This window comes from Paroedura picta, chromosome 6, assembly GCF_049243985.1.
Source record: "Paroedura picta isolate Pp20150507F chromosome 6, Ppicta_v3.0, whole genome shotgun sequence".
In the NCBI taxonomy this organism is placed as follows: Eukaryota; Metazoa; Chordata; class Lepidosauria; order Squamata; family Gekkonidae; genus Paroedura; species Paroedura picta.
In genome coordinates, this window is record NC_135374.1 from 108,432,180 (window position 1) to 108,447,268 (window position 15,089).

General features: G+C 43.4%; 1 long non-coding RNA gene across 1 annotated transcript; it reads right to left on the reverse strand.

Moving 5' to 3' along the window:
* Positions 1 to 10,068: 10,068 nt before the first annotated feature.
* On the reverse strand, positions 10,069 to 14,072 carry LOC143840773 (uncharacterized). Its single transcript, XR_013232398.1, has 3 exons — positions 13,947 to 14,072; positions 13,385 to 13,846; positions 10,069 to 10,585 (listed from the first exon to the last, which is right to left on the reverse strand). It is a non-coding gene; the product is annotated as an uncharacterized LOC143840773 (long non-coding RNA).
* Between the last annotated feature and the right edge of the window lie 1,017 nt (positions 14,073 to 15,089).

The window sequence follows — 15,089 nt, forward strand, 5'->3', positions numbered from 1 at the left end:
TGGGCTTTTGATCTGATCATTTTTATATAGCTGAATTGGTTGAAATAGTAGTTTTCTACATTATGTTTTGAGTAGTTTAAGTCATTGGCTAGATGCACTCACATTTTGGGCTCAGTTTCATCTAGTTCTCCTCCTTGAACAATAATGTTCCTGTCCCATAAGACTTTTCATCTATGTAGGTCCTGTGATCCTCAGCAAGACCTTCTTTGAGATCGCCAGCAGAGCTAGCTTGGTGTCAGCTTGGTGTAATGATTAAGAGCAGCAGCTTCTAATATGGAGAACTAGGTTTGATTCCCCACTTCTCCACATGAAGCCAGCTGGGTGACCTTGGGCCTGTCAAAGTTTTCTGAGAGCTCTCTCAGCCCCACCAACCTTACAAGGTGTCTGTTGGGGGGACAGGAGGTGTAGACAATTGTAAACTGCTTTGGGACTCCTTCAGGTAGTAAAAACAAGGAAACAAAACTAGTTCTTCTTCTTCTTCTTCTTCTTCTTCTTCTTCTTCTTCTTCTTCTTCTTCTTCTTCTTCTTCATGTGGTCCAAGGGGACCTCTCCAACCAATTTCACTATTTTCACTAGTGAACATCTGTGTGACGCCAATTCTATGGCTGGATTTAGTAATCATGGATTATTATTCTAGTTGAGTTTTCACATTCATAGTTCTCTTCGTAAATATCCAGATTATTCTAATGAAACATGAATCTGCATACAGTACACTAAAAAGATCATAGCCTGAGAGCTGGTCATTCTATTTTACTTTTTGTTGCTAACTCATTGCCTCTGTGAGTGTTTGATAATATAATCCCATGATAATCATTTTAATGGTATTGATAGTCCCATGCAATCTCTGAGAGATAAAAAAATAAATCAAAAGCCAATGGTAAAAATAAAGAAGAGTTGGTTCTTATATGCCACTTTCTCTGCCCAAAGGAATCTCAAAGCAGCTTACAATGGCCTTCCTTTTCACCTCCCCACAACAGACACAGTGGAAATAAAATGTACTGTTGTGAACTCTTTGTGTGCACAGTAATACTGGGAGTGGGCAGCAACCCCATCTAAAATATATACATGTCTTTATTTTCTGGCAGTAGGGCATGAACAGGGAAAGAGAAGGGAGGGAGGGTTGATGAAGCTGACCTCTGCTATTACCATGGTGCCCATGTTATGTATTTTTAAACTTTATTGTGAACACACAGTCATTGGGGTCCAATGACTGTAGCCAGCTTATCAGCAATCTACCTGAACATAAATTGAGAACATTATACAAAGAATCCCAAAAAGAAATCTTGAAAAATGTTTTACTGCTGTGGTGTGATCCCATAGTAATGTGATAGTGTATTTTTTTAAAGAATTAATTTTGTGAGTCGGGGGGGGGGTGAAAGTTTGTGTCCCCAAAACCACTGCTGTGATTGACAACCCACGGAGCAGGTGGGGACCTGCAGGTTGTCCACACTTCTGTCTTCTCTGCCGCATCTTCTGGAAGGGAAAAGCTGCAATGAGATGGCGAGGTAACACAGGAGGGAGGGGTCTCCCATGAGGAAGCTGCCAAATGTGTGGTTTACAATTGTGTGTTTGCAAGCAGGAGGTGGCCCACATTAACCGCCTCCATGCGGAAATGGGTTGAGAGCTCTGATATGACTGCTCAGTCAGAACAGCTTTATCAGTGCTGTGGCAAGCCCAAGGTCACCCAGCTGGCTGCATGTAGGGAGCGGGGAATCAAACCCGGCTCATCAGATTAGAAGCCCGCACTCCTAACCACTACACCAAGCTGGGAAAATACGTTTTGATACTCAGGTAAGTATTCATTGTCCTTCATCTCTCAGTGAATGCTGCAGTTATTTTATATTCTCCTTGCCACACAATCACTTTCACACAGAGAGTGCAACCCTAACTCAGATGAAGAAGAAGAGTTGGTTTTTATACCCTGCTTTTCACTACCTGACGGAGTGGGTGGCAATCGTCTTTACTTCCTTTCCCTGCAGCAGACACCCTGTGAGATATGTGAGACTGGGAGAGCCCTGAGAGAACCAGGACTGGCCCAAGGTCACCAAGCTAGCTTCACGTGGAGGAGTGGGGAATGAAGCTTGGTTCTCCAGAATACAGGCCATTGCACTTTAACCACTCCACCACACTGCCTTTTTATTCAGTGGGGTGTCCTCTCAGGGATTGCTCTCTGGATTTCAAGCGCAGCATATGGAATGGAGAGTGGTTTTTCCTCCATATGTTTCCTTGTGGATTAGGAAAACAACAACTTTAATGAGATACTGTCTGCACGAGTCTGTGTTGCCAGCTTTGCAAGTGAAAATGAATCGCATGTACTATTTGTTTCAGCTGCTGAGTAGACAATTGAGCAGATAGACCATGACAGGCATAGGGATTATTCTGAATACCTTACCCCTGCGGTTTATCCCCTAAGTCCCCGTTTCAATTTTGTCTCTCCCCCGAGCAATCTGAACTTGCAATTCTTGATTTTTAAACTACCTTCGTGTTTCCCACTTACCTTTTTTTTTGTGTACTATAAACAGGCATCAACATATCCATGGTACATATTACCCAAAGATATATGTATGAGTATATGCATACATCGCATGAAAATCCAAATATACTATTTAAACTATGTATACAAACTGAACAACATGAGCATAAAGAGGACACACAAAGGGGACACACAAAGGGGACACATGTTTGTGCTTCTCTAAACAGGTTTACTGCCAAATCTATTGCTGTTGATCTTGGATATCTCATTCTGCTTCTGAATCCAGGTCCAAAGACAACACTCAAGTCAAGTCAGATTTTATTGCATGTAGCCATAGGCCATTACAATACAAAAGGAAAATATAAAAGGATTTAAAACATTTCAAATCAGTAATAAAAAGAATGTGCAATCTCAGACAACAATCACTTAACATCATAAAAACATTTCCAGACTACATATGTCCACCTATCCTAAAGCTCCTCTAGGTACTTGCTCTCTGCATCACCACTCTGGCCCTTATTTTCTTTGCTGCGAGGGCAAATAATGACATTTTGTTAGAAACAAATGAATTAGTATCAGCTAACAAAAACACAAGTTTTTCCTGTTCGGATTTATCATTTAGCCCATCTAGTAGGCCAGCTAGAAATTTGGCCCTAGAATCTGTATACAATGGGCAAGTGAGAATGTAATGTGGGAGATCCTCCAGGACTAAAGCTCCACAAATACAGAAGCATTGATCTTTTGGTGTTTTATGGTATCGCCCACTCAGTACAGCTGTTGGCATTGTTTGAAATCGCATGGAGGTAAAAGCTACTCTGAGACTATGAGTTGAAAGATAGACTAGATAGGAAGATCTCAAATGGTTTGTTTTGAATAATTTGTACCAGGGTGAACTTTTAGATTGCAGGATTAATGATCTATCAATCAAGGCATCTGAGATAAATACCCAGTCTCTGAGTTGGTTATTATCTCCTGAAGAGTTTAACAGGTCATCTGGGATGGAATAACGTGACAAAATGTTATTTAAAAATCTGGAGCGAGAAGGATCTTTGACCAACAGAAGCTTAAAAGATTGTTCACTAAGTGAATTTGAACTTGATGTTCCATGCTTCCATTTCTTCCATACTTTTACAATGGCCAAATATATGCGAGCCCTAATTGAGGGCAGGCCAGTTTCTGCTCTGATAAGAGCTGCTGATGTTCAAAGACAACACTCAGCTTTGCCAATTCTTGTGGGTTTTCTGGGCTATGTGACCACAGTCTGGTAGTTTTAGTTCCTGACGATTCGCCGGTAACTGTAGCTGCCTTTCTTGGAGGTAGGATATAGCAAGATGGGCATCTCTCCATGCCAAGGTGTGGAGTGTGTGAACAGTTGCTGGGCATTTCATTTACTTCTTTGGAGGGAGTGTAATCATAGAATCATGGAAGGGGCCATACAGGCCATCTAGTCCAACCCACTTCTCAATGCAGGATCAGCCCAAAGCATCCAAGAAAAGTGTGTATCCAACCTTTGCTTGAAGACTGTCAGTGAGGGAGAGCTCACCACCTCCTTAGGCAGCCTATTCCACTGCTGAACTACTCTGACTGTGAAAATTTTTTTCCTGATATCTAGCCTATATCGTTGTACTTGTAGTTTAAACCCATTACTGCGCGTCCTTTCCTCTGCAGCCAACAGGAACAGCATCCTGCCCTCCTCCAAGTGACAACCTTTCAAATTCTTAAAGAGGGCTATTATGTCCCCTCTCAACCTCCTTTTCTCCAGGCTGAACATTCCCAAGTCCCTCAACCTATCTTAATAGGGCTTGGTCCCTTGGCCCCAGATCATCCTCGTTGCTCTCCTCTGCACCCTTTCAGTTTTATCCACATCCTTCTTGCAGTGACGTCTCCAGAACTGCACACAGTATTCCAGGTGTGGTCTGACCAGTGCGCTATACAATAGGACTATGACATCTTGTGATTTTGATGTGATGCCCCTGTTGATACAGCCCAAAATGGCACTCGCCTTTTTTACCGCATCACTGCCTGCTCATGTTTAGCTTACAATCCACAAGTTTCCCAAACTCTCGTTCACACACAGTGTTAACTAGAAGCATATCCCCCATCCAGTAGGCATGCTTTTCATTTTTCTGACCCAGATGCAGAACTTTACACTTATCTTTATTAAACTGCATCTTGTCCTCATTTGCCCATTTTTCCATTGTGTTCATATCTCGTTGAACTCTGTCTCTATCTTCTGGAGTATTTGCCAGTCCTCCCAATTTGGTGTCATCTGCAAACTTGATGAGTAGTCCCTCCACCCCTTCATCTAGATCATTAATAAATATGTTAAAAAGTACCGGACCGAGCACCGAACCCTGAGGTACCCCACTACTCACCTCCCTTCAGTCTGATGAAACACCATTGACAACAACTCTTTGATTGTGGTTCTCTAACCATTCCCATTCCTGTTGTATCTGGGAGTCTCACTGGAGATGGATTGGAACTAGAATACCCCCCTCCCCAAGAAGTAAATACAATTCTCATCTTGCCATGTCCTACCTCTAAAGTTGCTAGCCACAGTTACTGGAGAAATGTCAGGGACTAAAACTACCAGACTAGGCCCTGGTCACACAGCTCAGAACACTCAGTTGACTTTAGCCATGAAAGCCTTCAAAATTCAGTTTTGCCATTTATGTATTCTTTCTGATTCTGATACAAAGAAAATACAGTAATTATAGATTAAGGTGCTTGCTGGGTATCTTGAAGAGAAGATCAGATTATTTCCTGCATCCACAATCTCAAACAATGATAAAAGTGCAACTGAAACTATTAAGAGAGCACGGGAACAAGGGGTGACGTTTCCAGGAGGATTTTCACAGACGAATGGCGGCCTGTCTCTCTCCCTCTGCCTCAGGAGAAGTCTGTAAGCCTCTTAAAAGCCAGACAATAGAAAAATTACAGTAGATATGTATTGTTTGGCATTAAAACCGGAGATGCTCTGTAGGGGGAAAATCAACATATTAAAACTGTTTGCTTTGCTAGCATAAATATATGAGCGGTGTCTCTAGAAGCCCTCATGACGCTCTGCCACAGCTTTGTCATGAGGTAAATTTGATGTCTGGAACGTGTCTAAATACCCCCACGGTGGCCTGAATATGTTTTTTATAATGTTCATCTTTGACAAGGATGCTGATAAGTTTGAGAGCAGTAACTATTAAATTGTCTGGAATGATTACTAGTCGAAGCTCAGCGCGGCGGTTGCCTTTTGTGTTCAAATACTGATTAAAAAAGAAATACCACCGGGCGGCAAATTTCTGTGTCAATTAGGCCATTTCTGCGGTAGGCTTTGTACATAAAACATCTTTATGACGCCCAATCAAATTTGGCTCCTCAGAAGATTTTGAAGGCATTTTGAGGAGGATTTTTTCTTTCTTTGTTTGTTTGTTTTGGTTCTCTCTTTAATTCGGTCTGATGCTAATGAATTTAAAAAAGAACAGAGAAAGAAATTAACATTTTTTTTAAAAAGGCGTTTGACCATCGCTTAGTTAAATTTAGACCAATCCTGGATACTTTCTGTGTGCAATTGAAATCATAAATATTTTCTGTTCAGACGAAGGGAAGGAGCTGTGGTGTTTTTAATGTGCAAGACAAAGGGAATTTTGGCTGATATCAGTTTTCTTATGAGAGCCATTATATCACTCTAATTTGTAGTAAATCCTGCAGAATGTTTTTATCACAGACGTTTCCTCTTGGGATGTTATGGGAAAAAATCCTTTGTTGCTTTAAGCTTTGAAGAGGTCGATGTTCGAAGTGGTCTTTATTTATATTGTTTGCTGTTTTGCTGACCCTGTAGGCCAGCCTTTCTCAACTTTTTAATGTTCAGAAACTCCAGAAAACATTCTTGAGGCTTCAAGAAACTCCAGGAGTGGCGCAGCCATGCAGAATATGGTTGAGAACACCTGCTGCAGGGTTTCCATGTCAAGAAATGTTGAGAGGTGCTTTGCCATTGCCTGCTTCTGTGTAGAAACTCTGGACTTATTTGGTAGTGTTTCACCCAAGCACTAACAAGGGCTCACTCTGCTTAGATTTCAAGACGTCATGAAACTGAACTAGCCTGGGGTATCCAGATCAGGGCAGTGAGAAACTAGGACATCAGGTAATTAAACTCAGGTAGTGTTGGCTGGACAAGTCAGCAGCTTGAAAAAAGGGACAGAGAAGAACGGCTAAGAAAGGGTGAAGCCGGCGCTGAATCCCACGTTGCTTTAAAATAACTAGTCAGCTCTTTAGGAGCAGCTTTTTAGTTTCATTATGAAGTTTTCATTCAACTTCAGAAGTGGCACTTAAAAAAACACCAATTCCCCACTTGACTTTCTGCATGAAAAAAGGGAAAACACGAGCTGTGGTTTTGAGGATGGGAGGAGGGGAATTAGGTTTGTGGAGCTGAGGATGAAGGAAATTTTTTAGATAACAGAAAAGAAATTATATATATTTATACACACACACAATTTTAGAGAAAATAATCTCATCATCTTAGATCAAGTTGGTAGTTCTTGGTAATTGTGTATGTTTTTGTCATCAAGAAACTCAGAAATTTCATTTCTATATTTCTTTACCTTTCTTGTTTATTTTTCTGACGGTTTATCTTTTTTTAAAAAATAAAAATTCTTTTTTAAAAAAATTAAAAATTCTTTTTTTTAATTAAAAATTCTTAAAAAATAATTCCTTCTATAACAACAAGAATAAGTCATATCAGACTCACTTTATATCTTTTTTTGAGGAAGTTACTACCTTGCTAGATCAGGGGAATGCTGTGAACATTGTTTACCTTGATTTCAGTAAGGCTTCCCCATGATATTCTTATTGACAAGCTGGTAAAATGTGGTATGGATCCCATTGCTGTTAGGTGGATTGAGAACTGGTTGATAGATCACATTGAAAGGAAGCTAGTTAATGGCTCATAATTTTCTTAGAGAGGAGTGATGAGTGGAGTGCTTCAGGGATCTGTCCTGGGCCCTGTGTTGTTCAACATATTTAGAAACTAGGGGCAAAGCCCGTTGTCTCCAAGAATACAACGGGCGCTAGAGCTTGGCAGTGGGAAGAGGAAGGGGAGGAGTTGTCCAGTCTGTAAGGGCATGGGGTTGAATGTTGAGGCCTACTGCACAGGGTTGTTGTGCAGATGAGACAAAAGAGCCAATTTCCTTTGCAGAATAACGCTATGCAGTGGCCTCAAACCTGCAGAGAGTTGCAAAGAAGAAAGACACATGGCTTGGCTGTGCTAACCCCTGGCCAGAGCAGTATTTTAAGTGAAAAGGGGCTTTTCTGTGGCCTCCCTGTCAGGCAACTGTTTGGCAGAAGGGGAAATTCCCCCCCCTCAAAAGGAAGGCCCTCAGGCTCGCCTGTGTTGCTCTTGGAAAGGCCTCCTTCCCTCAGTCCAGGCCTGACAGAGGCTCCTTTGCAGCAGGCCTGGGGGGGGGGGAGGAGCACTCTGCAGCCTCCTGGCAGCTCTGTCAGGGTTCTGAGGCCATTTGCAGTTGGACATGACAGTTAGGACAGCCTTGGGGTGAAAAGGGCTGGCACAGCCTGTCCAAGCCTCTGTTCTCATCCCCCTTGGCAGCCCTACTGACCTCCTCTCCCTGCGGTGGTCAGGAGCAGACTGGCAGCCAGACTGGGCTGGGTGAATGGAATTTTGGTCTGTCCTGGTGAGGGGCCAATAGGAAGGCACTTCACGTGCCTCCCCATTGGCTGCTTGGCCCTGGATGGACACTTGGAGGGCCCAATCAGGAGCCGCTTCACGGCTCCTGATTGGGCCCTCTGAGTTTTTATCCTGGACAGGGCCCGCCCTAACTCCTCCCCAGGTGGCCTTACTCTTTTATTTAACCGCAGGAGCGGTTAAAGATGATTTGGATGAAGGAATAGAGGGGGTGCTTATTAAATCTGCAAATGACACTAAACTGAGAAGGGTAGCAAACACACCAGAAGACAGAAACAGAATATAAGTTGATCTTGACGGGCTAGAAAACTGGATTAAAATGAATTTGAATAGTGATAAATGTCAAGTTCTTTATTTAGGTAGGAAAAATCATATGCAGGGCAAGACTTGTCTTGGCAGTAGTACATGTCAAAAGGATCTGAAGGTCTTAGTAGACCAGACACTGAACATGAGTCAGCAGTGTGACTTGGTAGCTAAAAAGGCAAATGGGATTTGGGGCTGTATTAAAACAAGTATAGTGTCCAGATCATGTGAGGTGATTTTCTACATTCTGCTAAGACCTCACTTGGAGTACTGTGTTCAGTTTTGGGCGCTACAACTGAAGTAAGACATAGACAAACTGGAGCATGTCCAGAGGAGGGCTACAAAGATAGTGATGGGTTTGGAGACCAAGTTGTATAAGGAAAGGTTGAGGGAGTTTGGTCTGTTTAGCCTGGAGAGAAGATGACTAAAATGTGCTTTGATAACCATCATCAAATACTAGAAGATGGAGAAGAGTTGTTTTCTGTTGCCCCAAAGGGGCAGACCAGAACCAAATTAATTCAAAAGAATTTTTGGCTAAATGTCCAGTAGAAGTTCCTGGCAGAGCCTCAGTGGAACAGGCTTCCTTGGGAGGTGGTGAGGTCTCCCTTGGAAGTTTTTAAGCAGAAGCTAGATAGTCATCTGACAGCAATGCTGATTTTATGAACTTAGGCAGATTGTGAGTGGGTGGGCAGGAAGGGATGTGCCAGTGCTTGACTCTTGTGGTCCTTCCTTGCAGGGAATTGCTAATTGCCACTGTGGGATGGTAGGTGAATTTCCTCCAGGCCAGGCTGGATTATTGAGGGTTTTTTTTGGGAGGGGGGATAATTTAGGCATGAAATTGGGGTCACTGTGCATAGGCAGGTAGTTGTGAGTTCCTGCATTGTGCAGGGGGTTGGACTAGATGACCCTGGAGGTACCTTCCAAGTCTATAATTCTATGATTTTAACTGAAATCTAACATTAGCACTAAATTCTTGCCCCTCCCTCCAAAAAAATTGCACCAGGTTCATCAAAGTTCCTTCTCCTCTGCTTCCATATACACTTTGTGCTGTTTTGCAAAATGACCACTGTTCATCTGAAATACAGCAAGGGAAAATGTTTAAAAAAACCAACCTTTTATTGATTATACTAAAGTATCAGATGGCAAAACCAGAGCATGGATAATCTTCTGTGGTTATTTGGAAAGCTGGAAATATGAAACATAGCCCTTTGCAGATATACCTAGAGCATTTGAAATAGACACATGGCAAAGCCATTGCAGAACAGACGAAAAATTCTGCAGATCCAGGGATTCCCAACTAGGGGGCTCTGGAGGGGGTATGCAGCCTTTCACCTCCTACTGTAATGGACTCTATCACAGGTTAGGGAATCAGTTGCTGCCATTACTTCCCCTCCTTCCCAAGCATGACTAAGTTCTCTCACTGTTTATGTGCCTGGGAGAGGGTAGGGCCTGCACACCTACTCCTCTCTGAAACCACCTCCTGCCCCCCTTCCTCCATAAGCCTGTCTGTTGATGCGGGTGTTGATATTACTTCTGAGAGAATGGGGGCGTGGCATGGAGTTGTGACTGGTTGACATTGCTTCTGGGGCTCCTTAAAGGCTCCGCCATGGTCAAAAGGTTGAAAAAGGCTGATCTAGTCCTAGTTCCTGTTTTCTCATGAAGCCAGTTTTCTGGGCTTGTGACACGACGGTAGCGACTGAACAATAACCATGTACAGTGGGGTATTTTTTTGTTAGTTCACAGGGATCATTTCATACTAAAAATCAGAATGTCACCTAGAATACTTGTTACAAATATGGATTTGCAGATACATGCCATGAAAGCGAATCCTTAGTCCTCCAGAACCAGAATTGCATTTCAATAGACTTGGCCTTCATCCTTGCTAGAACTGCCAGCCCAGCAGAGTTCCTGTGTCTTCAATAGCTGCCTGACGTGTGGGAGAAAGTTCCACTTGCCAAAGTTCTGCACGGCAGGCATCTCAAAAGACTTCACATCAGCAGCTCCGTTGAAGGTTAAAAAGGGATTTGATTTGTAGACTGATTGAGAAGCCAGAGAGGTCATTTTAGTGTGGTCAGATGGGCTTTCAAACAGGGATTGACTGTCGGTATCGATCAGGTGCCCTGACATTATAAGAGAGCCATTTATTAACAAACTCAGAAAGGTCACACACAGCTTTACCTTTACCAATAGCAAATTCAACAATTGTCTTCAATTAATAAAGCATGGATTAAAACAGTCCATTCATCTTCTCCAGGGGATGCATTTCTGTTGCAGGATAGAATGAAACGAAGGAAGGCATTTAACCAGCTAGACCAAGTTACCGAACCTCAGTGACAATGCCACTCTTAGACTAATTCCATGACCGTTGTCCTCCCTTCCCTTGCTAAGAGAGCTTCCACCAGCAGGAGAAAACAAATAGGGACAATTTGCTCAGCACTTGACTACAGTTCCTTTTCCATCCCCATGTTGTTTTGAGTGCACTGCCTATTCAAGAAGCCAATTTGACTAGCCAGAGGGCATTTGGGGCTGGAATAAGACATGACACACAGTTATGGGGTATAAACATAGTGACAGCTTATTACCTCCCCACAGGAGGGTTGGTACAGCATAGAAAGTGGAGCCTGACCTAGCAGTAGCAGACTGCACCAAAACCAGCTTCCAGCTTCCAGAGGCGCCCTGGGGATCCACACCAATCCCAGCTGGGAGGACAGATCCCCTTGCCTACTGAAATCTGCCCTAAGGGAAGTGACCTATGTGCGGGAGCCAATGGGTGCCCACCTCATTTGGCTGTCCCCCAGCCCACTTGTCACACTCATTTACATGCCGTCCCATATGGAGGCCCTGAACCCCAGGGAGTCTGATCACCCACCAGACTCCCTGCCAACAGGCTCCATCCCAACAGGCTTCATCCATGCCCCCCTTACAGGGGCATCACATCAAAATCACAAGATGTCATAGTCCCACTGTATACAGCACTGGTCAGACCACACCTGGAGTACTGTGTGCAGTTCTGGAGGCCTCACTTCAAGAAGGACGTAGATAAAATTGAAAGGATACAGAGGAGAGCAATGAAGATGATCTGGGGCCAAGGGACCAAGCCCTATTAAGATAGGTTGAGGGACTTGGGAATGTTCAGCCTGGAGAAAAGGAGGCTGAGAGGGGACATGATAGCCCTCTTTAAGTATTTGAAAGGTTGTCACTTGGAGGAGGGCAGGATGCTGTTTCTGTTGGCTGCAGAGGAGAGGACACGTAGTAATGGGTTTAAACTACAATTACAATGATATAGGCTAGATATCAGGAAAAAAAAATTTCACAGTCAGAGTAGTTCAGCAGTGGAATAGGCTGCCTAAGGAGGTGGTGAACTTCCCCTCAATGGCAGTCTTCAAGCAAAGTTTGGATACATACTTTTCTTGGATGCTTTAGGATGCTTAGGGCTGATCCTGCATTGAGCAGGGGGTTGGACTAGATGGCCTATATGGCCCCTTCCAACTCTATGATTCTATGATTCTATGTGAAACTTGCACCTGTGATGAAATATTAACCATGAAACATCCACCACAGACACAGCATAGGGTGGAAAGGAGGTAAGCTGCTCTATGGTGTGCTGGGCAAAGAGGCCGGGACCTACGTGCATGGTGCCTCTATAGGTGTTGTGGGTCCCGCCTGCCTCTTTACGCTGTGCGCGCTACGTAAGCACAGCATGCATCCTGCACAGGCTGGAGGGCAGTACACGTCCGGCTCCAGCCCGCCCCCCACTGTGTCAACCTGAAGCGCAGGTGATTCCTTGCTGCGCATTATCTGAAGGCATGTACATGCACATGGAAACTTATACTTTGAATAAAATTCAGTTGGTCTTGAAGGTACCACTGAACTCAAACATGACTATTGTTGTTGTTGTTGTTATTAATTTTCTCTGCCCTTCCCTTAGGGCTCAGGGTGGATTACATTAACTAAAAACATACCACTCAAATATACATAGCATAGGAATCTATAGATTGAAAAATTTAAAGCTCATTTACTCAAGGCCACCCCCTCCCAGAAGAAAAAGGAGAAATATGTAATCTTTATCATCAGATGGACTAATTGATTAGGTGGATTTGGGGCAGCGAAGCCAGCAGATTTTTAAAGATGTTTCAGGGCCTCAACCATGGGCCTGTGGGCCTTGTTTAAGTTCCCAGAAGACCCTGGTTGCTTTGGAAAGATATTTCCCAGGTGAATAGTTACAGGGGGAGACATATTGGCTTGCAGTAGAACAGTTAGATTCATCCAATAGCACCAATGTCAGAGTAGCTGTCTTCCTCATACATGAAGGGAGCTCTGACTCTCAAAAGCTTCCTCTGTGAAACTCTTGTTAGTCACCAAGGTGCTATTGGTGTCCCATGTACCTGTTTTACCATGTAAATCTGTTCTTGCAGAGTAGTACTCTTATAGCTATTCAGCCCCAGCTACCTGACAGGGTGTCTGTAAGGAAGGGAAAGAAGTTTGTAAGCCACTGGGGAGAGGAAGGGAAAGAAGTTTGTAAGCGACTTGGGGACTCCATTGGATAGTGCAAAGCAGGGTATAAAAAAACAGCTCTTCCTTTTTTACCCAGTAAATGTTTCTGTGCCATTAAAATCTTCAGCTACCCATTTTCACATATTAAGGCTCTGTAAATGGGACAGGATATTTCCCACAGCCTGGTTAGTAGCCATTATGCTGGGAGGAAGAGTCGACTAGGAAACGAGGCATCTATTTCCGTGGGTGCTCTACACCGATGGTTGATAAGATGCAGGTCAACTTTAGTAGGTCTAGGATGGCTGCACTTTAAAATTAAGAGTCTACTCAAGATAGTTTGGGATTGCAGCAACTGAAAGTTAAGATCCAGTTAATGTTTGCAGACATCTACAGGGACAACAAAATATGCATAAGCAGGTACATACCCAATTCAACAGGAGAACCTTCTCCCAGCACGGATGATGAAAAACTGGCTCTGTTGAATTTTTGCCTGTTATGCAGCTGCTAAGGAGTCGGGCAGTGGAAAGTCCCATAAAGACACAGCTGGCACAGAGACAAACTTAGGTGTTTTGCTATTGCCTGGCTCTAGACTTTAACCCTTGACTTCTTTGGTGGTCTTCCAAGTACTCACCAGCTCTGACCCTGCTTAGCTTCTGAGAACTGCCAAGATCAGGCTACCCAGATCAGGACGAAAGTTCAGGACCACAGACAATCCAGATGGTTCAGTGGGTATGTGTGTTTTCAGCCTCTGAACAAGCCAAGACTAACCAGATTTGGAAGCAACTGACACCATGTCCTCTGATACAGGATAGTCCTCTGTTCAGCTACCAAGATGTGATGAACTTGGCTTATACCATGCTGGTTTCCGTCCCCAGTAGAGGTTTAATCTGTGAATATAGGCAGTTTGAAGGTTTTCATAGCATGGAAGTAAGAAATGCCATGGTTAAATAACATTCCATTAAGCCTTTCTCCAGGCGGTTCACAAACCTAGCATGAATGGCTGTCAGCGGTTTTGATGAGGAATAGCAGTCCAGGTAGCCTCCTCTCCTCTTTAGCTGAGTGTTGCTCTTCTCAGGGTTACAGTGCAAGTTGTCTATATTTAAGAGCTACCGTTTAATCTGAATGAGTACAAGATTCTACTGGCAGCCAGCCCATGAGGACATCCTTCATTTCCCTTTTATGATGTCACACCTGCCTTCTTTTTGGTTGGCTGGATGGTTTGTCAGTAACAGAGAAAGGCTCAGAAGCCCAACAGATCTATTTTAAAACCACAGGCTTTGAGACACCATATTTCAGAGAACTGCTGGTAATAGCAAGGATATTGTCAGTATATAGACTTTAAATTTATTTAAATAAGTTCGTTCTCTGTCTGTCTGTCTGTCTGTCTGTCTCTCTCTCTCTCTGAATAATTTTCAGATCAAACTACCTGTTAGAGACTAGCAAACAACAAATACAGTAAATTGCCTTGCAAACTGGCATTTCGGTTGTATTTTCAGCTGGTATTGGTGACAGTTAAACAGCTTGAAACCAAAGACACCAGGCACATCTGTCTCAGAAGAGAAATACATACAATATTTTCTTTTCAAAGAAAACGTTTTTCACTCTCCAAAGCAGTCAAATAACCGAAAGTGATATTGTGCACTGTGTAGGAAGTTATACTAAACATTGTTCCTTTCAGGATCTTTGACTTGATGGCAGAGATATAATAGAAAAAGATGTAGAGTTCTTTGTGAAAGTTGGTCTTGGTGTAGTGGTTAAAAGCGGTGACCTCTAATCTGGAGAACCAGGTTTGATTCCTCACTCCTCTACGTGCAGCCAACAGGTTGTACCTTAGGCCAGTCACAATTCTTTCAGTGCTCTCTCAGTCACACCTACCTCACTGGGTACCTGTTATGGGGAGAGGAGGGGTAGGAAATAGCCACCTTGAGACACATGAGGCCTGCTGGGTGACCCTGAGCTAATCACAGTTCCCCCAGAGCTTTCTCAGTCTTACTTACCTCATAGTGGGGTGCAGTGGTTAGAGTGTTGAAGTGAAGTCAAGGAGACTTGGGCTTGGATTTATTCTTGACTATGGAAACTTGCGGAGTGACTTTGAACCAGCCTCACCTTTCAGCCTCACCTTTCTCACAG